This window comes from Protopterus annectens, chromosome 5.part0, assembly GCF_019279795.1.
Source record: "Protopterus annectens isolate FY-2018-M chromosome 5.part0, PAN1.0, whole genome shotgun sequence".
Lineage (NCBI taxonomy): Eukaryota > Metazoa > Chordata > Ceratodontiformes > Protopteridae > Protopterus > Protopterus annectens.
Genome location: NC_056735.1, coordinates 1824459667 through 1824482999, shown reverse-complemented (window position 1 = coordinate 1824482999; position 23333 = coordinate 1824459667). Strand labels below are relative to the sequence as shown.

General features: G+C 36.0%; 1 protein-coding gene across 1 annotated transcript in view; it reads left to right on the top strand.

The window, feature by feature from the left end:
- LOC122801924 (T-cell surface antigen CD2-like) overlaps positions 1–23333 on the top strand; it is a 380436-nt gene that overhangs the window by 219773 nt on the left and 137330 nt on the right. The window lies entirely within an intron of this gene.

Genomic DNA, 23333 nt, shown 5'->3' with positions numbered 1-23333 from the left:
TCTTGATCAGTTGCATTTAGTGTAGCACTATCGATACCTCTTCTTTTGCCACATCTACAATGGTATCATTGCAGTGAAATCAAAACTGCCATCAGTGTTAAACTTTCAGCAATATGCATTGTATTATATTATATTACTGAATGCTACCTCACACAAAACTAAGCACATCTTCTTCTTTTTGACACATTAATTAAAAGTTCGAATTCAGTATGAAAAAATAGCAAGATGTTGGCTACCCACAATATGTCACATTACCCTTGCTACATTGATTATAAAAGCATTTTGCAAATACATGACTTTTCCTTGCTCGATATTTAGTAAAGTACACATCTTCCAATTTCCAGGCCATAAATGCCTTCCATCAAGTTGTTTTATTTCATACACATTTCTGCAATGTTTACTTAAGTACTTTTTAAAATATTCAGCTTATTATGAACAACACAATTAATTCCTTTTTATTTACTTTGAAAGTTCCTTGCATTACCTCATATTCATTCCATGGAAATAAATTTCTACCTTCAAACCCAACCTAAAACTGTCCCGCTAGCAACACAAATTCAAATGTCACTTTACAAAATGTCTCTGTGCCCAAATTTATCTAAGCATGCAAATCTTGCACTTCAAATGCTAGAGGTTTAATATGTTTATCCCACATAAAGCTGACTCGATTTGTTGACTCAAACCCAGCCTTATGGCTCTGCAGCTTCATCTCAGAAGCAGCTCTGACATCAATTTCAAAGCCTGAATGAGTATGTTCACAGCAACAGCTTCTGCTTCCATTGTACAATATTTCCCTTCAACAAATGCAAGTGAATTCTGCAGGTTTGCTTACATATTAGATCCATTCTCCAAGGTAAAACATCAGCATCAGATGGTTCACACTCTGAAAAGAATCACAATAGCACAATATCATCCAGCCCTCCTTTTGGTACATCCAGTCCTCCTGAGAAGGACTCCCTACCTCTGGGACAGCTACTATCTCACCTAGTAACAGTATCTCTGTCTTCTTCGCCATCTAACATCTTGGATATCTTTGTCAGGGACTGCAGCTTTCTAGTGCCTTCTACTAAAAACAAAAAACTTGGGCAACAGTACATAAACTAAATAAATAAATATGCGATGCTGCGGTAGCATTGTCACCTCACAGTAAGACACTGTCCGGTTCGATTCTCAGCTAGAGCGTCCTCTGCATGGATACATGCATGAATGGGCGTACGTTCATTGAAGGTTGTGTGTCAGGGCTGGCAATTCGGCACGTAAAAATCTACTGCCAATCATTAGCAGACCGGAGTTCCACTGTGGCGACCCCTAACCGGGAAAAGCCGAAAGACACAACAACATAAATGAATAATTAATAATTAATAATTAATTAAATTAATACAATTGCATGCTGTTATTCACTAAGAATGCATTTTATCATCTGCATGTCATTATCTGGTTATTTCCATACATACGTTTTTGCACCTTTTAGGCAAGAGCTCCAGAGTGCTACATTGTTCTGTGAGCTACTACCTAGCTATGCTTTCTGGTTTTCAGAACAAGAACATGTGGTAAACATTGTAATGCTGCTGCTCATCTTGACTTTTTCTTGCATCCTTTCAATACACCTTATCAGGCCAAGAACACAGTAATAACTGTGTTGGAAATAGCAATTAATCCATAGATATATATATATATATACTCTGAGGTGTATTTTGCAGCATTTCCCCACTTTTTGATCTAGTGGTGGCCTCAACAAAAATCATGAGTAAGGAAACAATTGCAGTCTTACTTTTTCTTTCAAGGATGATATACGTTTTGCCCAAGGCTTAATGTTCAAAGCTGACAAAATAGTAGCTCACAATAAACTATCAAGACAATTGTTTGTGTCAATATTTTATTCCAATCAAGGAATACTGACTGCCTCCCTAAGCCCTACCCCCTCCTAAAAAAGAAGAGGTTAACTATCTGTGTATCCCTCTGGTGTTAGAGTAGGATGAAAGCAGAGGTTCAAATGGCTGCAGTCATTTATTTCAAATGACTGCTGTAATACATATTCATAGCACGCCTCCACACTCATCACCCTACCCTACAAAGGTAGCTAATTGTATATGTGTGTGGTATGTAATTGTGAGGAAAGTAAAAATAATGATCACAGTAATGTTTTCCAACTTATTGTACCTATGGAGTACACTGCACCTACAGAATCTAGTAACTGTTTTTGCAAACCAGGTCAGTGAGAAAAATAAAACAAACAATGATTAAAATGTCCCTAGCCCTGGTACAAACTATAATGACCTTCTGTGAACATCTTTGAGGTTTGATGGAAAGAAAAATAAAAATAATGACCACACCATCCCCAGTCCCCAACACAAGATACAGCAACTTTCTGTACACACCTCTGAGTAGGGCTGGTTTTAAAATCAGTGCAGTTAAGAGCAGATGCCACCACTAAGTTTATTTATACAGTCTGGGGTTTAGGGTCCACAAGATCCCAAAAAGGTCTAAAGGTCTGAATGTTCTGTGTTGCATTTTATGTCTTATTTTTGATGGATAATTACATGTTAACTTCATTTTATTGCTACCAGGATGATTTATGTATGTGCCTAGCATTACTGTGTCTGCACGGATAAAAATTAGTACTATTTTTATACATGCATCCACACATGCACTCGCAAGTGCTCTCACAGACACACACATGCACATTGCACACTCAAGGGAGACTGAATGAATGCCAATTTGCCTACTGCATGTGTTTGAGGTGCTGGAGGAAGTCAGAACACATGGATAAAATGCACACAGAGACAGGAAGAACATGCACACTCTACAACAAAAAAGACACAGCCAAAGCACTGTTAGATGGCAATGCTGCTTTCTACAACACTGTGGCAATGAACAGTTGCTTTCTCACACATCCTGTACCTCCCAAAACAACAATGATAGCCACCTACCATATGTATGGTCTATATTTGTGATGACAAGTGAAAGAAATTATAGCCAACTTTTACAGTGAAGTCACCCCCCACCACACACACACACACACACACACACACACACACACACACACACATACATACATATACAGTATACAAGTATAAGCCATAACAATACTAGATTTATGCTGATTTCAGCCAATAGTAAATAATTTTGCAACACTAGTACTGCCACAGTAGATCAGTGACTGTTGTTTAACAGTCATCAGGAGTGATGCATACCTGTTAGTGTCCCTGCTTTTGCCTCACATTTTTGCCCTGTGACTTGTAAAAAAATTGACTAGCTGGTAAATCATTCAGCATTACAGACAGCCAACCTCCTACTGTCTAACAAATGCATATTGATTCAAAATGTATTAACCTAGTAATAGTAATGTTTAAAATGTGTTCCTGATTTTGAACCTTTATTCTGCTATTAGTAATGGCTTTGTCCAGAATTCTTGAGCAAAGAAGTTTACAGTTATAGTTTCTGGTGTCCTTGTCAGTATTTATAAAGCTCACTGAAAAAGAAACCATCCCTGAAGATCAGGAGCATGATGCATCTTAAAATCACATGTAAGCACTCAGATCAATTGCTCTGGTCTGCCGATCTCTAATGCTTGTATCCCTTTTATCATTCCCTGACTAACGTCTTTATCCTAACAGGGCCCTATAACAAACATATTTAGGATAAAGCACATAATCAGAGAATGATCGTTTTATCCTCATTTCCCTCATTCAGTAGTTGCTTTTGCAGGGTGTCCACACAGTCAAAGATGATTAGAGACCAACCCACAGCCATCGGTATTGCTGGTGCCTAAAGACGGATATGATGCTAGTTTTAGTGGTGAGACTACCCAACAGCAAGATTTACAGTAGCTACGTCAAGGGTACTATATCAATGGTAAAACATTTTATGAAATTATGAAGCTGCTACTTGACAAAACACTGACACCACATTCAGAAATATCTTTGAGAGAAGAACTGGTGTCAATCCTTAGGATTCTTCATCATGAGTTACTACTACTGACCTGGTTTATTAAGTACTCATGCTTTTGTTACTTTGACAAACGTAACAAAATATCAAAATTAAATAACTTGTTGTGATTGAAGATGCTCCAATACCAGTGGGACCTCAGTGGCTGCAAGGTTTGCTGGTGCCTAAAACTGACTATGCTGGTAAGGACATTCTTCATGCATAACTCTAGTACAGCCTCCTCTTGTTCACCTCTACTTCTGTCAATAGCCCCGGCACTCTTCAGACCGTATCTATTCTGCAGCTGCATATCACCCCCCCCCCCACACACACACACACACACACACACACACACACACACACAAAAGAACATCATTGCCTCATTCTGTCCATGGCTAAGTGACTTCCTATATTAACCATAGCAAGTCTTCTTGGTTCTCTATTTTTCAAAATATTTGGACTAGACACCCCTTCCCTCTCACTTCAAAATGTGTTATAGCAACTCCAACTTATTATCTCAGAAGTCAAGACAATAGCTGGTCCTTTTCTATAATCCCTTTCTGAGTACATTTGTCACTCGTCCCTCTCTAGTATAGATGACGAACATGCAAGGTAGTTCATTTATATGCTTTATTACATAGAAACACATCAGGATGGATAGCAGCTTTACAAAATGTAAACGAACTGATTAACTGACTACATAGACATACATACTTACATCTCAAAAGGGCAGTCAGGCTCGCACCTGCCCTGTATTTATACACACGTGCAAGCCCCTGGAAAGCTTCTTAAAAGTATACATACATATTGACCTACATCCTCCCTCTTAAATAGATTGCCCTCAATGAAATGACATTGGAATAAGGCATGCAATAATATAGACATTAGAAACAAATGCAGTGATCATGTCCAAGTTGCTGTGTATCTGTAACATGGTCTGGAAATGCGACCTGATCTAGTAAGATAGTAATCAGAACTGGGTTTAGCAACAGGGACAGTCTTCGGTGAACAACTCGTAGCAGGAATTTCGGGATTCATCTCAGGAACAGGGATATTTACTGGAACATCCTCTGGAACTGGAACCCTGGACAACTCACTCTGAGATAAAGAGTCTTTTTACAGGCTAGGTGCTGTGGTTCAGGCTCAAATACCATCATCAAATGTTTCCATTCCACCTAAACTCTACTCCTTGTGATTCCACAATGTACAGTCTCAGCTCTGGGCAAACATTCTTCATAACTCCAGTCCAATCATAACCTTTGCATGTTTGCATTCTCACTGTTTCTCCTATGTGTAATGGACTGAGTGGTTTGCTGGACTTATCATAGTAAGACTTCTGAGATAGACACTTCTTTAACAGATGGACTTTCACAGATCTGTTATTCTTAGCACTTGGAACCCATAAACTACTGCTGACTGCTAATGTGGTTCTGGTTTAAGTCTTTCAGTGTGCAATGGAGCAAATTCTCTGGGCGGGTGAACCAAGATGTTTATCACAAGGAATATTTCTGAGATTCAAGAGATTCAGGAAAACATCACTCTTATCTCGTTTTGACTTCTCTAGTAACTGTTTTGCAATTTGAACTGCATGTTTTGCCAACCCATTTGACTGTGGGTACTCAGGACTACTTGTACCATGGATAAAGTCCCACTCTTCAGTGAATCTTTTGAATTGCTGGCTAGGAAACTGTCTGCCACTGTCAGAAATAATGTTTTGCGGACAACCATGGACTGCAAAATGATGCTTCATCTTAGTAATGACAGTACTGGATGCTAGATTAGGAAGTAGGTCTATCTTAAACCAATTTGGGTGAGAGTCTACTAACACCAAGTAATGTTGACCATTCCATTTAAAAATGTCAGTGGCTACTGTCGACCAAGGTAGTTCAGGAATCTGGTTTAGCTGAAGTGGTTTCTTCTGTTGATGTGGCTTTGTACTATTATATACAGAACAAGATGAAAGTACTCTCTCAATATCTTGTGACATAGAAAGCCAAAATACTAGTCCTCTCACCCTTCATTTGGTAGAATCAGTTCCTGGGTGGCCATGATGCAAGAGAGTAATATACTCTGGTTGCAAAGACTTTGAAACAATGACTTTTGGACCTTTCTTGATGATACCATTGTCAGACAAAATCTCATCTCTCTAAGAAAAATAAGGCTGCACTTTTTGAGGTAAACTAGATTGCTTTGATGGCCATCCTCGATTGATAAAGTGGTTGAGCTTCTGTAAAACAGGATCTGAGGCTGTGTGATTTCTAAGCTCATCAAGACATGTGGAAGAAAAATCTCTCACTTCCATGACTTCAAAATCAAGTTAATCATTCTCAAGTGTTTCAGTGGTATTTCTGGGTGATCTGGATAAAGTATTAGCAAGATATAGAAGTTTGCCTTTTGTATAAACAAGACTGAAATTATACTACTGCAATTTAAGCATCATACGTTGCAATCTGGCTGAAGCTGTATGCACAGGGTTTCTCAAAATCGTGACTAGAGGCTGGTGATCTGTTTCAATCTGGATAGGTCCACCATAAATATAATCATGGAACTTCGAATATGCAAACACAATTGCCAAGAACTGTTTCTCTACCTACAAATACTGCATTTCAGTTTGGGTTAGAGTTCTGGATGCATAGGCAGCAGGTTGACCCTCTTGAAGAATGACTGTACCAAGACCAAATTTCGAAGCATCACAGGAAAGAGTAACTGGTTTGTAAATATCATAGTATCTGAAAGTTGGAAGACTGGAAATTCTCTGTTTCAGGACATCAAATGCTCTCCAGTACTGTTCCAACCATGACAAGTATACATCTTTACATGTCAGCTCTCTAAGCAGTGTTGCTAGTTGGCTAATGTCTGGAATGAACTTGCTTGGTTGATAGTTAACCATGCAAAGAAAACACTGAAGGGCTTGACCATTGTCTGGAGCTGGCATCAGAAGAATGGCCGTTTGCTTGGAAGGGTCTTGTCATAAGTCTGAACTGTTAAACAAATGACCAGCATAAGTAACTCCTTGTAACCTGAACTTGCACTTCTGAGGATTTAGCTTAAGATTCAATTGACGTGCCTTTTCCAGAACTTTCTTGAAGTTTCTGTCATGCTCAGCTTCACCATTATCTCCTACAAAAAGATCATCTACTATAATAGCACAAGGATACCCAGAAAAAATTTGCTCATTGCACACTGAAAGACTTGACTGGCAGAATTTATCCCAAATGGCATTCTCAAAAATGTGTACCTGCCAAAAGGAGTACTGAAAGTAGTTATCAATGAGGATTTTTGGCCAAGTAAAATTTGCCAAAAGGAACTATTTGCATCTATGACAGAAAAAACAGTGGCATTTGGCATCAGAGCTGCCACTTCTTCAACTGTGGCATTGAATGATGAGGTCTTTTCAGTGCTTTGTTCAAATCTCGAGGATCAATGCATATTCTGATATCATCTGAGCTTCTCTTATGAGCTGCGATTACCTGCCTAGAGGAAACAGATTAAAAACCGTGAAAGAAGTCTGAGATATACAAGAAGGGAGGCAAATGTGTGTGTTATCCGGGGCACTTAAATGCCTCTCCACAGCACTGGTTTGCATTATGTGATGATATGCTACGAAATGATGTTACACCTTTCAGCTGATTTTAATTAGGCAGCCGGTACTATAAATTTGGTTTGGCGCCTTTTTCTGTGTTTACTTGCCTCTGATGAAGCTACATGGTTTTAGTAGCGAAAACGCTGTCTTTTTAAAGTTGAACATTAAACTGCGTTAAGGCTTTGGCTTTTTGGACTTTTTTGCACTCTTTTTGTAGATTTCCAAGGTTTGTCTTCATTTGTTTTCCATGAGCTGCTATCATGGAAGATACCCATTCAGTAGGTTCTTCAACTGGACAAATTACACCTTGCTGTACCATTTTTATCTAGCATGGCTTTGACTCTGTTCTGCATAGCTACTGGAACTTTCCGGGCTGGCCTGACAACTTGACTGACATCTGGGTCTAACTTCATGGAATAGATAGCTGGAAGCTTGCCTAGTTTGTCTTCAAAAAGAGCAGCATAGGTAGAGAAAAGATACTGAGCAAAATTAGAACAGTGGTCTTTTAAACTAACATGATTGACTTCCTTATTAAATGAAAGCAGTCCCATTTTCAACTGTCTCTGAGCCCTAATAATGACTGTGCGTGCCTTTTGACCACATACAATAACAAGTCATAGCTTCTCAAAGCAGAGCAACATGAAAGCAGTACTGAGCCCTTGGTCTAAATCTCTTCACCATGATAAGCAACAAGCTTCACACACACTTTGCCAAATTAAGCTTCTCACCAGCACATACTCTAGCAAATGTTTCTGCAGACATAACACTGCACTTTAAACCTGTGTCAGCCTTGAGCTCTATGAGTTTTCCATTTATCTGAACAGTACAAAAGACTTCATTCTTTGCCCATAAATCTACTGCATTGACTGTTTCATGAAGCACTGACACACCATCAACATAAAAAGTAGGGTCATGGCTTTCTAACTGTTCAACTTGTCTCTTTGAATGCTCCCTTTTAGTAAAAAATGTGTCCCTTTTGATTTACAAAACCTTTTAAAATGATTCCACTTATTACATCTGTGACATTGCTGACCAAAAACATTTTTTCCCTTTTAGGCTCATGACTTCCACCACAATTACAACAGTTGGCTATGAAACTGGGTATAGGCAGATGCTTTGAGTTTGCTGACTCATTCTTGTGCTTCACTGAGACTGTGCAGTTTCCAGAGCATGCCTTGGAACTTGCTAGAAAGCTACCTGGTTTCCCAGTGAGTGTTGCAGGGGTTACAGTAGCTGCCATGTTTCTTTTAGCCACATGCTTCATACAATTAACATTGGCTTTAGACGTTACTGGAAGTGTCTTTCATTTGTAAGTATATTTGTGTGCTTTTCTGTAGGATCCTGTATCTGACAAATCTCAGTGGCTTTATTCAAAGTTAAATCACTGTTCCGAAGCAAAATCTTTCTCACAGCATCATCTGTAATGCCACAAAGTCTGTCTTTTATCAACTCATCCCTTAAATCACCAAATATGCACATTTTATCCTTGTTTCTCAAAGCAGTTAAAATACTGCAAAAGTTTCACCAGGCTTTTGATCCCTTGTGTAAAATAAGTGCCTTTCTATTGTAACATTCATTTGGGGGATATACATTTCTCTAAATTTATTTTTTAAGCACTCAGGGCCCTACCTTGACTCAGCTGGTACAACTATATGATGGTTTTCCACCTCTCCTGCAAAGACAGCAGGTGCATACACAAATGAACACATCCTTTCTATGACTTCTGACCGAGTCAAATTAAGCAGAATAAATGCCTTTGTACAGTCATCTTTATCAGAAAATGTCACCTGTTTGAAAATGTTGTACTCTTGCTCAAACACTCTCCAGTTCTTTGCAATATTATTGTCAAACATAAGTGGAGTTGGCTTTAGAAATCCATCTGCCATGCCAACAAATTATGTCCAAACACACTAAAAAATATGGCCCTGGTAATTATGTATGAACAAGCACACAGCCAGCACTTGTAATAACATTCAAATGCACAATAAACTCTTCAAAATGCTTTACTTTGCAAAATATGCTCTGTAATGGCTGTATTTTATGAAATAACTGTACTGCAATACTGCACAAACATGCAGACAATTCATACACTTTAAACAACTCAAATAGCTTTGATTAATGGGAAAAAGTAGTGTTTAGCAAAAAATGTGGTTGTTTCCCTTATTTGATTAATTTTATTTGATTTGTACTTTATTTCAAAAATTTTCTGTAGTTATTTTGAATATTTCTGTTACTTAGAAATTTGTTTAGAGCATTCTGAATGCCTCGTTCCATATTTTGCGAATAAAAAATAGTTTCAACAAGTTTTAATACCTGAAATTCCTTTCTGACCTGTTTTGCGAGTTATACATGCAGTACGGATGATTCACTGCTGTATATTCCTCCAGTCTTAACCAAGTGCCTCTTGGTCTCGAACTGAAGAATCTGGATCCCATTCTGGTACCATGTCTTTTTTAAACATGCCACTTCTGACAACAAGTCACTTGTCCCTCTATAGTATAGATGACAAACAGGCAAGGTAGTTCATTTATATGCTTTATTACATAGAAACACATCAAGATGGACAGCGGCATTACGAAATATAAACAAACTGATTAACTGACAGACTACACAGACATACATGTTCACAACTCAACAGCTTACTACAAAATGGCAGTCAGGCTCACAAGTGCTCAGTATTTATACACTCGTGCAAGCCCCTAGAAAGCTTCTTAAAGGTATACATACATATTGCTCTACAACATTCCACTAGCCATAGTTTCTCAGTCCTTGTCCCTAAACTATCGCAGTCACTTCCCCAGTTATTAGTTGAACACACAGACTACTCCAACTTCAGGCATTAATTCATACATAATATACTAAAGCAGCATGAGTGAAATTGTGTCACTAAAGCGCATATAACACAATTCAGCACCTTTCACAGGGTAGGACTTTCCTCTCACCCACTTTCTGCATGCTTACACTTTCTCAAATTGATCATACTTACATGAATAAATAACACTCTAAATGCTCTGATATACTTCCACAGAATCTATAAACCACTTATTCTGTTCTCATCTGAGTGTATCCTAACTTACAGATGATATATTCCTTACTTCTCCATTACCTAAACCTACTACTAAACTCCTTCATTTCTTCTTTCTATTTCTTTCTTTAATTTTCTCTACTTTATCTTTACTTTTTTCTCTTCTCTTTCTCTCAGCCTGAGCCTCTGTCTTCTCTCATTAGCTTATTATTCTGTTCCTTTTATGCAAATAGATACATACATGCTGTGCATGAATATTTAATTATTGTCTGAGTGTTTTAATCTATGCTAACCTCTTTGTAAATGTTTACTGTTATCTTACTGATTCACATAACTTGGGCTGAGCCTGGAGTTGGTTATTTTGTGATCAGTGCTCTACCCCAGTAAACAAATACAAATAAACAAGTTCAGTGCAACAGTAAGACAACCTGTAGCTTTGCATTTTGCTAATCAAGATGCTGTTACTAACAGGATGAAACGTTTCTAGCAAGCCAAGGAAAATGGCAACTGTGTGTTTTGCCTTGTCAAGACTATTGGCAATGACTCAAAGTTCATTTCATAATAACCATGAATCCTATAAATGCCTCTGAAATCATGTTGTTTCTGTAACAATTTATTGCATAGGTGTTTTTGACCTCAAAATGGTTATACAAAAAGCAGTAGATGGTTGAGGTGCAGGGAAGAGGAAGAAGGTAATGGATAAATAGATAGATAGATAGATAGATAGATAGATAGATAGATAGATAGATAGATCTCTTTCTTTCTAGTTATCTGTCTTTATATATATAGATAGATGTTCTTGTGATATGAGTGTGTGAGAGAAATATGGAGAGATGCCCAAAAACAATGAGAAAGAATTTTTAATTAAAAAGCGCATGATTCTGGTGAGTTTTTTTGTGCATAAGGATTTTGGAGAAATATAATACTGGCAAAGTGGAAAGGAGAATTATTAATTACCATCAGAGATCAAGAACAGAATTTACAGGCACTGGAAGGGAAGTGGAGAGAGTGTGCCCATTAAAACAGTGGATTCATTTCTTAAGATTAATAAGAAAGTGATCTGCAAATGCAGGTTTAAAGAGGAATTTGGTAAAATACATAAGGAGTTAGAAGCAGTCTTTGCATTTGTTAAGTAAGAATTAACTGAAGGATAGGAAACTAGAGAAGATCAGTTGGCTTATATTAGACAGCATATGAAGGGACAGTGATTATGGGGTGGAAATAGGTGACGGGGTAGAGGAAGAATAAGAATGGGGTAAATAAGGAGGTTAGGCTATTGGTATATACACAGTACTAGTTCAATCAACCAGATGGATGTTAGAAACAGAGTGCCACTGACAGAGGTAGGGGCATACAAGGGAGGATCAATTTATTAAGGTCCATATCATGAGGATGTGAGACCAGGTTAGGACACGTAATGTGCTTACCGTATTTGAGATGACTCTTATGTCAATACAGGCCTTTAAACAACCAACTGATGAAGAAATGTGACCTATTGATATATTACCTGAGTTTATAACTTTACTAAAAAGTATTTAATAAAAAAAACCTTCTTCAGTTAAACATGCCTCACAGGCTTGGATGTCATGAGAACTAAAGACTTTCATGATAGAAAAAAATATTGGCTGTTTACCAAACTAATCACAAGACTCCCTTGGCCAATATAGAAAACTCAAGATTTTTTTAAATCTTCTATAAGCAACATAAAAATGTTTTTTTTTTTTACAAAGTTAATCTTTTATTCTTATAGAAGGCAATAAATAAGTCCATCTTATAAGGTACACAATTTTCAGCCTGTACTAATCTTAAACTTTCAGACATTGAAACAGCTAAACTCTTCGGAACCCACATTGAAAACGGAATTCCAAATACTCTGTACAGCCCTTTCATTACTTAAACATTACAATCTCCTAATTTAACAATCTAAAATAAGTTCCATCTGAAAAAGATCTAGAAAAGATCATTTATACACTATGAGAGTTTTCTGAAATGTAAAAGTACAGGTGCTTCTGGAAATTATGGAGCTCTATCAAGATTCATCAAATTATAACATTTCTATCTGCACTGCCATTTAACTCAGCTAGAAAAGGTTCCTTTCTACAAGTATGGGAAAAGCATATCTTAGACCTTTCCACGAAGGTGTCTCCCACAATAAAACTAAGAATTTTGGTCCCATCACCATTATGAACATCAAGGGGAAGATTCTCAAGCATGTAGTTTACCAACAATAAATAAGTCCCAAGTTTTTTGTTTTATTTTAATTTTCATTTTTACTGTTAATTTTTTTTTTTAGTCTGGTAATCTAGCCAGATTCTAAGAATAATGAATATCACCGATTCAGGAAATGTTACTGAGTAAATACAGCATTGGATCAGAGGACAATAAATGATAGGTAGATCTCTGACAGTTGTCATAGAGAATTAGGATTATGACTGTTAATGGGTTGCTTCCTGTGGTCCAGGTTTGATCCTTTCAGCCTTCATTTGTCTGCTCTGTGGCCTTGAACATGTCACTTAACCAGACAGCGTTTTGGGGAAATTGAGCAGGTCTGGTTCTTGACTTATGAAAAGTTTTTAACACTGTTAGCCATGACTATCACCACATGATGCTGCTTATCTCTGACACTGCACAACATTCCCTGAATCAGTTCAAGAATTAACAGATAAGGAGAAATTAAACTGCAAACTGGGATGTGAATACTCCACAAAATTCTTTGCTTAAAACTGGATGCTTTGGTAATCGATTATTGGTCCTTTTCTTTTCTCTATATCTGTATACATGATCTGTTCCAAAACTGTGAAGAATTGTTTGCAGTGTAGTATACATTGTAGTGCACAGTGTAGTATACAGTGTAGTACACAGTGTAGTACACAGAGTAGTACACAGTGTAGTACACAGAGTAGTACACAGTGTAGTACACAGTTTAGTACACAGTGTAGTATACAGTGTAGTACACAGTGTAGTACACAGAGTAGTACACAGTGTAGTACACAGAGTAGTACACAGTGTAGTACACAGTTTAGTACACAGTGTAGTACACAGAGTAGTACACAGTGTAGTACACAGAGTAGTACACAGTGTAGTACACAGTTTAGTACACAGAGTAATATACAGTAGTACACAGTGTAGTACACAGTGTAGTACACAGTGTAGTATACAGTGTAGTGCACAGTGTAGTACACAGTGTAGTACACAGAGTAGTACACAGTGTAGTATGCAGATGCTACTGCCTTACTAAGAAAGGGATGTCTCACTTAACCAGAAATAGTAAGTTAGAGTTTTCCTTTATATCACTAAGAATGCTGGCTTTCTGTTTCAAACATTATGCTAATCAGAAAAGCAAGTCTGTTCTATTCAGTACCCAGCAAAGTACCTACTTATGAAAACTGATAACAGTTTCACATTAAAAATATCACAAACCCTAACAAAAGAAGTCAGCAAATACTAGCAAATCTTTATGGAATTAGAACACATCTAACAACTGAAATAACCTGCATACTTATTTTATCACCCCTACTCCCCAAACTGTTGTATGGTTATACTAAATGCAAATGATTTTCATTGGTGAGATTTACAAGACTAAATTTATTAGCCAAGAAGCCTTAACAGGCCTTAACAGGTTACATAAAGTGTACAACAACTGTACAAGATTTATTAGCCATGAAGCCTTAACAAACTCAATATAGTGTACAAAAACTGTACCAGATGTATTTGCTAACGAGCTTTACCAGGCTAAAGTGTACAATGACTGTACCAGATTTATTAGTCAATCATACCCTAGGTCCTATCATTGTGAACTTGTCTTGCATCCAGAATTTAAACAACAATATTTTTTTTTTTTTTTTTTTTTATAATTTGAACTGTTACTTTTTGTTTTTCCATCTTGATCATATGCAGCCATTTAAACATGCTTTAAACTGCACATTCCGACTAGAAACCTCAGATCTGCAATGGGTTTATATATCAATAACCCACGCCTGGGTGTGGGTAATGCTGGATTTACCAACGGTTGGTGTGGTTTGGTCACGACGGCGAAGCCCGAGTGGCCAAACAAAGACAACCGTGGGTAAATCCAGCATTACCCACACCCAGAAGTGGGTTATTGCTATTATACAATGACATTATTTAAGAAAAAAAATAATTACTTTTCTTAAATAATGGCATTGTATAATGCCTCCTTGCTGCCCTTCCGCAGCTATCTGGTATTCTGCGGCAGTTCTGATATACTGCGCATGCGTATGCCTACACAGTACATCAGAGCTGTGGGCAAAAGCAACGGAGAAAGCAACATCTCCATTGCTTTTTACAAACTGTTTTGTGTTGCTTTTTTTAAAGCTGTCTCGCTATGTTAAACCCATTTAACATAGTGAGATAATTTTGAAAAAAGCAACGGAGAAAGCAAGATCTCCGTTGCTTTTTACAAACTGTCTCGCTATGTTAAACAAGTTTAACATAGCGAGACAGCTTTAAAAAAAGCAACAGAGATCCGTTGCTTTTTTTAAAGATGTCTCGCTATGTTAAATTCCTTTAACATAGCGAGACAGTTTGTAAAAAGCAACAGAGATCTTGCTTTCTCCGTTGCTTTTTTCAAAACTGTCTCGCTATGTTAAATGGGTTTAACATAGCGAGACAGCTTTAAAAAAAGCAACGGAAAATCTCCGCAAAAATCTCCTGGCGACCGGACCTTTTTCCATTACTATAACTCTGATTTCAACGTGCACGCTGACCAATCTGCATGCACATTTTTGAATATTAATGGGGAGTTGTTGTATAATAAACCTTTGATGCTGCCTTTAAAACTACATGGGCAAAATCTAGAACAGCCTTCCAAGTGAAATTAGATCTACCAATAAAACAAAAAGTAACCTGTGTACAGTCACAACTAATATTTACTAATATTCTGAAGTGTTATTTGCATGCTCATCTCTTGTAATTTAATTGTACATGTAAACAGCATTTATAATGCAACTGTAAATTAACTATTTGTATATTAGAAATTAGTTACACGGCATATTTGGAGCATATATCATTGGATATAAATTGAAAATGGGTCATTGCCTACTTGGGAAAACCTGGTCAACAAAGTATAAACCAATAAAAAAAAATAAACAAAACAAAAATAAATTCCAAGCAGTGGTTGCTTGACCACATGTATATGAAAAGGCAACTCAGGATCTACACTGATAGAACCAAACTGTTTAAGAAACCAAATCAGTTTAATTCATTTGCTCTGAAAAGGCTGGCTGTTTCTTTATAGATTAAAAATGTTAAAATGTTATTTTTCTTTAATAAGATACAAGAGGGGAAAGAAAATACATAAACTTTGAATGGGGCAGAAAAATAAGCTGTTGGGCATGAGTTATGCCAAACAAAATTACACAAAAAATGTTTATCAGTCAGTTGACATGATCTAAATGAAGATGTACTTTTGAATCTGTACCACTTATCTGAGAGCTCATATACTTTATACTTAAACAGGCTAAATATAGATCATGACAGTTAAGCTCAAGCAGCGTCTATATGAACTACACTTGCACAGTCTTTTCAAAACCACATTATCACCATAATTTAGCTTACAAAAGCTCGTATCTGGAACTAACATTTAATGAGAACAAATAAAGGTAGCAAGTAACAAAAAACGCAACAAAATAAAATAAAATATGGCAAACTAAAAAAATAACCGCTCCACTTGTCAGAACCATTCATAAACCTTGGAAGAAGCAGTTTATAAATGGATGTGAGGTTATATTTGCCTCTGTTATAATGAGATGGTAAATCTTTACAAGATTCTTTAGGGTTCATTTCACCAGAGCTACATTTACAGCTTTCATCTGGGAATGGGGTCAGCAGGATATGCAAAGCAAGAAACTTGTTTTTGACTCCACATGTTTATTATATGTTAGAAAATGGTCTTGGAAAATGAGTGATCTTCAGCGGAAGCTTTACATTCCACAGCAGGAATTAATGTACAAATAAAACAAGATGAAAAAGTAGAGCACATAATTTGGCAGTAAATTTCAGTCAGAAATTGAAACTTTCTCTGAAAGCTGTCACTTCACTTCCTCTTGCTAACTGCAGATCTTGCATGGTTAGTGAGAGGCATGACAAAACACAGCAGGGTGTGAGTTTTAGCCCTTTCCTAACTTCGACCTTTTGTCGTCAATTTTGTAAGCATAACTTAAACAAGTAATTGCAGCACAGCAATTACAAGTACGTGTCTTTTCCTTTACCCTTGCTAAATAAGTTTCTGAGAAACAAATGATCGAATGAATGAATTAATGAATTAATAAATAAATAAACACACAAATTCAGAGATTTAAAGGAAGTCACCATGGCAGCATTTAAAAGGACCTGCTTTTTCCTTTCCATTTGCTAACCAAGGTTCAGTGAAAGCCATAGTTAGTGAGCTTGAAAACATTATAAAAAAATTGGTCTAATGCAAGTAACTGCGGAAATTATATAGATAACCAAACTATTGAAATAAAATTTGGTGTCAACCTATTTTGTGTCCTACTAAGCAGGAGCCAGTGATAGGAAGTGACTGCCAGAATTTTCTGGCTGATAAAATGTAGACACACTATAATGTGTGTACGATGACTAGTTTTGTATAGCTCATGATTAATGACAGACTTAAACTCTTCTTGGTCACCCTTCTGGGGAAGTGATACCAGAAACAGACCTGAATGGAATGCTACTGAGAAGAATGTGATAGCAGTTCCCACTATGGTTCTGGCTGACAAGTGTAAATAATGATTCAACCTTTGGGATCCTAGTTATAAAATGTGAGGGCATGCACCTTCCATCAATCTGGCTGACAGTTACAGGACTGATCTTGTGTGCAAGCAAACATAGACTGCAAAGAAGTGTACAAGGCCAATGTTGAAGGAATATGGAGTGGTGAAAACTTTGACTGTGGGTTTTACTAGCTATGGAGAGACAGGAAAGGAACGAAGATGTACTTTTCCACTGATTACTTTATTTTCTTTTTTTTTTTTCCATAATAAATTTTTATTGAAATATATTTTCCAAAAACATTACAAAAATACAATAAACATCACACACATAACACACTATAACTACTACAAACCATTTATACAATATCTACATGAAATGCTTCCTATATTTAATATATTCCTAAAATCAGTATCATGCTAATATAATATTGAAGACCTTTTCCCATATTTTCGGGTTATTAATATTTTTGTTAGTTTGTTTCAGAAGTAATTTATGTGCTAGTATATGCTTTATAGCCACAAGCTTAAAATTATCCCATGATGTCTTATGTGGTTCTAGCCAATTTGTGGCTATATAGAGTTTCATCAGCAAAAAAATATTCATACAAACAATAGTTTGCGATCTGGAAAGCTCTCTTGGAGGAATGTGTAGAATCATAAATTCCCATGACAGTGTAGAACTTTGATAACCCATCTTTTGCAGTTGTACTTTAAGAGAGTTCCAAAGTTTATATACGCATTTACAACTCCAGAACATATGAAGAAGATCCGCTGTTTGATCTGCACAGTATGGACAAATTGGAGAATTCCTAGGGTTAAATTTATGTAATCTAAGATGTGTGTAATATGCATTGTTCCAAATCATCAATTGCGTGTACATCAGTTTTGAAAAGAAACTGATTTCCTAGTTATATCAATTGCTTTTAATATCTGATTGTCTGTTACTGTTACTTTTTTTACCCAATACTCTGAAAGCAAAATTTTGTCCTGAAATTTCAAATCCTTAATTAATTTATATGCAGTTGCTATAAATTTAGTGTCTTGTTGGATAGCTTGCCACAATTCAGAGCACTTATCCACAAATCCGGCTGCAGGTTTAAAGTTCCTAAAGTAGCTCAAGGCAAGTTCTTTAACTTGTCTCATTATAACAATGTAACTTCTAGGTAGATTCATTTCCTGTCTAATTTGTAAAGCCGATAAGTCAAGTTTATTAAAAACATCAAATAGAGTCAGATTAAGTATTAATGGAAATTTGCTGAGATCGATCAGCTGATTATTTAGTTTAAAATTAGGATTCCTGTGGAAAGGTTGAAGAACCATCATATATTGCAATAAATCTACGGACTGAAATAAAGTTTGCAAAGATGAGACACAGGTTATTATGTGGTCCATGACCCCATATTTTATCAGACTAATTTTGTCCATAAAGGGCAATGCTTTAGGATTTATTTTCCTATCCAAAATATGCTTATGATTCAAGACCACCCAAGTTGGTATCCATTTTGTATTCGTTACATCATAATTAGCAATTCTTAAAATTTTATTAGCGTTTACAATCAAATAATATGTTTCAAAGTTTGGTAGCTCAAGTCCCCTCTTGTTTTAGGGGTCATTAATTTCTCATAAGATATTCTAGTTCTTTTGGGTTCCAGATAAATTTAGCTAGATCTTTATGCATTTGTTTAAAAACTGTTTTTGAAATTGATAATTGGGCAGACCTAAATATGTATAACATTCATGGTAGTATATTCATTTTCACTATTGATACTTTTGCTAATACCGGTAGTTTTAAATTCTTCCATCTGTCACAATCAGCTATTATGTGTTCCCATACTCGTTTAACATTATTGTTATAAAAGTCCTTATTATCCGTAGAAGTTGATACCCAAATATTTAATATTTTCTTTACATGTTAACTTCCCCATCAGGGCCATTAGTGAAAAAGGTTTTGGGGTTCTTAATGGGAAGATATTTGTTTTCTGTAAGTTAATTTTATAATTGGAAACTACTGAAAATTCGTTTATGAGCTTTAATATCTTTTCACTGTCTGAAATTGGGGTTGTACAATAAATAATAAGATCATCGTGAATGCTGACATTAATATTTTATTCCTATAAATTATTGGTGCATTATGATACAAATTTTGCTTGATATATAAAAATAGGGGTTCTAGATATAGGTTAAACAATAAGGGGACATGGGACAACCCTGGCAGTACCATTTTAATCTGTATTCTGTTAGAATAAGTCCTATTGATGTATAGCGTAGTGTATGGATTACTATATAATATTTGTAGTATCTGAATGAATGCTTGGGGCAAGATAAAATAGGGTAACACATCAAACAAAAATTTATGTCTACTCTATCAAATGCTTTCTGGGCATCTATTATAAGAGCATAGATATTAAAGTTGTTTTTTAGCATACGTCATCATATTATGCAGTGTAAGTGTGTTATCGCTGGTTTGTCTAGTTGCCATAAATCCAGCTTGTTCCTTAGAAATTAAATATATCAAAACCTTCTTTAGTCTCGATGCTATAATTGATGTTAAAATTTTCATATCCACATTCATTAGTGCTATTGGTCTGTAATTATCTGGGTTAAGGGGATCCGAATTGGTTTTATGTATGAAAATTGTTTTTGATGCATTGAGGTGGGGGTCACTAATTTTATTTTTAGTTATATAATTAAATACATGAGACAATTCTTTTCCCAAACTATCAGCAAACTCTTTGTAAAATTCAGCTGTAATACCATCAGGCCCTGGCGACTTATGTACTTTCATATGTTGAATTGTATATACTATTTCTTCTTTAGAAATAGGTTTAATCAGGTCACTTTGCAGGCTCTCTTCTAATTCTGGAAAGTTAATTTTTGCAGAAAACTTTTATTCTGGTTATGTAGAGACCTATCAGTTTGCCCCTCATACACCTTAGTATAGATTTTCCCAAAAACATCAACAATATCCTCAGTTTTAGAATATATTGTGTCGTTATACTGAATTTCGAAATATATCCAGTTGTTTTTGATTGATTTATAATCCTTGCCAGTGCTTTTGATGGTATTTGAACATTATTAGCATATTTCACTAAACACCTATGTTCTTGAAGTGTTAATTTATTATTATGAAGCAAAAGAGATCCCTTTGAAGCTTCAACATTTCCTCCTCAGTTTGAGCGTTAAAATTCTGAATCAGCTCATTATCAAGTTGTTTTATTCTTATTTCTAGTTTTTGAATATCACTATTATGAATTTTCTTATAATATGAGGCTTTTGTATAAGAAATCCTCTAATTTGAGCTTTAGCTGTCGCCCATTCAATGTCAGGGGTATGTTTTTGGAGCTTCAAGCTATCTGTAAATTCTTTCAAATATTTTATAATTCCATCTGCTATCTCTTTTTACTTAAAAGATTTGGGTTGAGTGACCAATTATAACCCCTATGCCTTCTTGTGTCTTTTAAATCTTTAGAAAATTTTAACGAAATTTTTGAGTGATCTGATAGATGGCAGTATGTATAACCACCACTGGTTCTAAATTCGTTAGTGCTTTAGATATCAAAAGTAATCTATTCTAGCCCACATTTTGTGGCATGGTGAATAGAAGGTATATTTATTTGCATTATTAATATCTTGTGAATAAGAAAAGGGGTCATATAATTGAAAATCTTCCTTAAAATCATTTAATGCTATCCCGGCCTGCTTATTAAATGCTCTCTGTGGACAAGACCTATCCAACTTTGGATTTTGATAGGTATTCCAGTCCCCACCCACAACAAAATAATAACCATCATATTGTGTTAATATTGGATATAATGATGCTATGAAACTTTGTTGATCATTGCATGGGGCATATATATTCAAAAGTAGGATAGGTTTATCAAATGCATTATCCGATAAAATCACATAACACCATCGCCCATTTGGATCCACTTTGGAGTCTAAAATCCTATCTTTGTATTGGGTTTTGATAATTATAGCCACTCCGCACTGTTTGTCTTACCTTCTGATGTCACTAGCTCTCTAATCCAGTTCTTTTTTCTAATATCATTCCATTGTTCATTCATCAAATGTGTTTCCTGTAGAAATACAAACAGTGCTTTGTCCTGTAATAATATGTGTAGCAACAGCTTTCTCTTCTTCAAGTTCTGGAGCCCTTTAACATTCCATGAGTTCAACTCCCACATTCACAGGTCTTGGTATCAAATAACAATATAAGAGGGAATTATGAAATTGACATGTATTGACTGTACACTATATCTAATCTGGAAGCATTTCCTACATCCCGTCCCTAACCAGTGCTTACCCACTTTACCCCTGGACCAGGATTTATATAGGTCTTGTATAAGAGAAAATATAAACAAGGTTAAACACACCAACACATTGAAAAACGTCAGGTAATAACATTTAAAACATTTCCTAAACATACAACCTATATATTCTAGCATATCTACATCAAAGTCTAAACTACACATTCCCTACCAAACACCGCTACTTAACTACAGCTTTGGTTTAACTATTAGTTAAACAAATCTCATTTCTAAGGTTATTACTGTGTAAAGGAAAGTTTTAGTAGATTGGGTACTTATTTTATCCTACCTTAAGTATCTGTTTTGTTGCAATCATTATGTACATAAACTTTTTACAGAAGAGAGGAGAGAAAAAAAAAAAAAAAAAAAATACATCCTACATTTTAGATCTGTACCCTACACAGTGCCTGCCACACACTGCATATAGTAAAAAAAACAATTTTGGTTCACACCTATAAAAGAAGAAAAAAACAGTAAAAGTACATGTTATTATGTGCTTTAAGTACATACTGTAATGTTATTTAGTTATAAAAAGAACATTATCATATTATTTTCAGTTCTCTTTGTCTTTTCAAGCCAGGAAACCATCAGAAATACTCACGACAAGGGACCTCTTTCACAGCAGGACCACAAGAAGTATTACATCCAAATCTACACTCTCAGTTGAAATCCAGGCATTTCCTGTTTACCACACAATGGAAATAGACCTTGGAGGCCATAAAAGTCTGGAAACCAGACAGCAGACCCTCAGATTAGCATAAACAAACAGTTTTATTGCTTTTTCAGAGGCCTGAACAGTTTAGTGAAGAAACAAAGGATTAGAAAAGCCTTGAGGTAAAATACATGCTGGATCTGACTACAGGAGCATGCCAGTCTCAACTGAAGTTCTTTTCAGCCCTCTGATGCAGGTAGAACTTTAAAAACTTTCAGAAACACTTCTTTTGCCTGATTTTTATTGGAAACAGAATATTTAGTGCCATCCACCATAAATGTAAGCATATTGGGGTATTTCATCTGGAATTTAATTTGTTTATCAATCAGAAATTTACAGTAAGCAGATAAAGACTGTCTAGCCTGCCTTACTTGTAATGGTAAATCTTGAGCCAGAAATATTTTAACATTTTTCCACATAACATAGCCACCATTTTTTTGCAGTAAACAGTATTTTGCTAACATCTTGAAAGTTCAATATCTTGACATATACAGGTCTAGGCATAGTAGAAGCTTGTACCTCTCTCAGCGCTCTGTGTGCCCTTTCTATTACAATCTGTTTCACCCCATCAGCATCATTTAACAGTATTTCAAATATTTGTGTTATGGCTGGTATTAGCTCTGCATACTGGATGTTTTCAGGGATTCCTCTTATAATAATATTATTTCTTCTAGACCTTGCTTCTAAATCAATAAGTTTATTTTGCATGGCTTGTACATCCACATCACATACCTTTGATTTTTTCTCCAGCATGTCAATTTTGTCCTCTATTTCAGAAATTCTGGTCTCAGTTTTGTCCATTCTCTGAAGCAATTGATTGCATAAAACTCCAAATGTTTGTATTTATGAGGTCAAGTCCTTTAGAGCTTCCTGTATAGGTAGTAAAGCGTGTTTGATATCCTCCATGTTTAATGGCTGATCAGTCCTGGATCTAGTTTCTGGTTTCTGTTGTTCCTGCTGTCTAGTAATCCTTTGTTTTTTCGCAGTTCCATCCTTTACTGGCGACTGTAGTTCTGACAACTTTGTCTTAGTAGTAGTTGTTTCC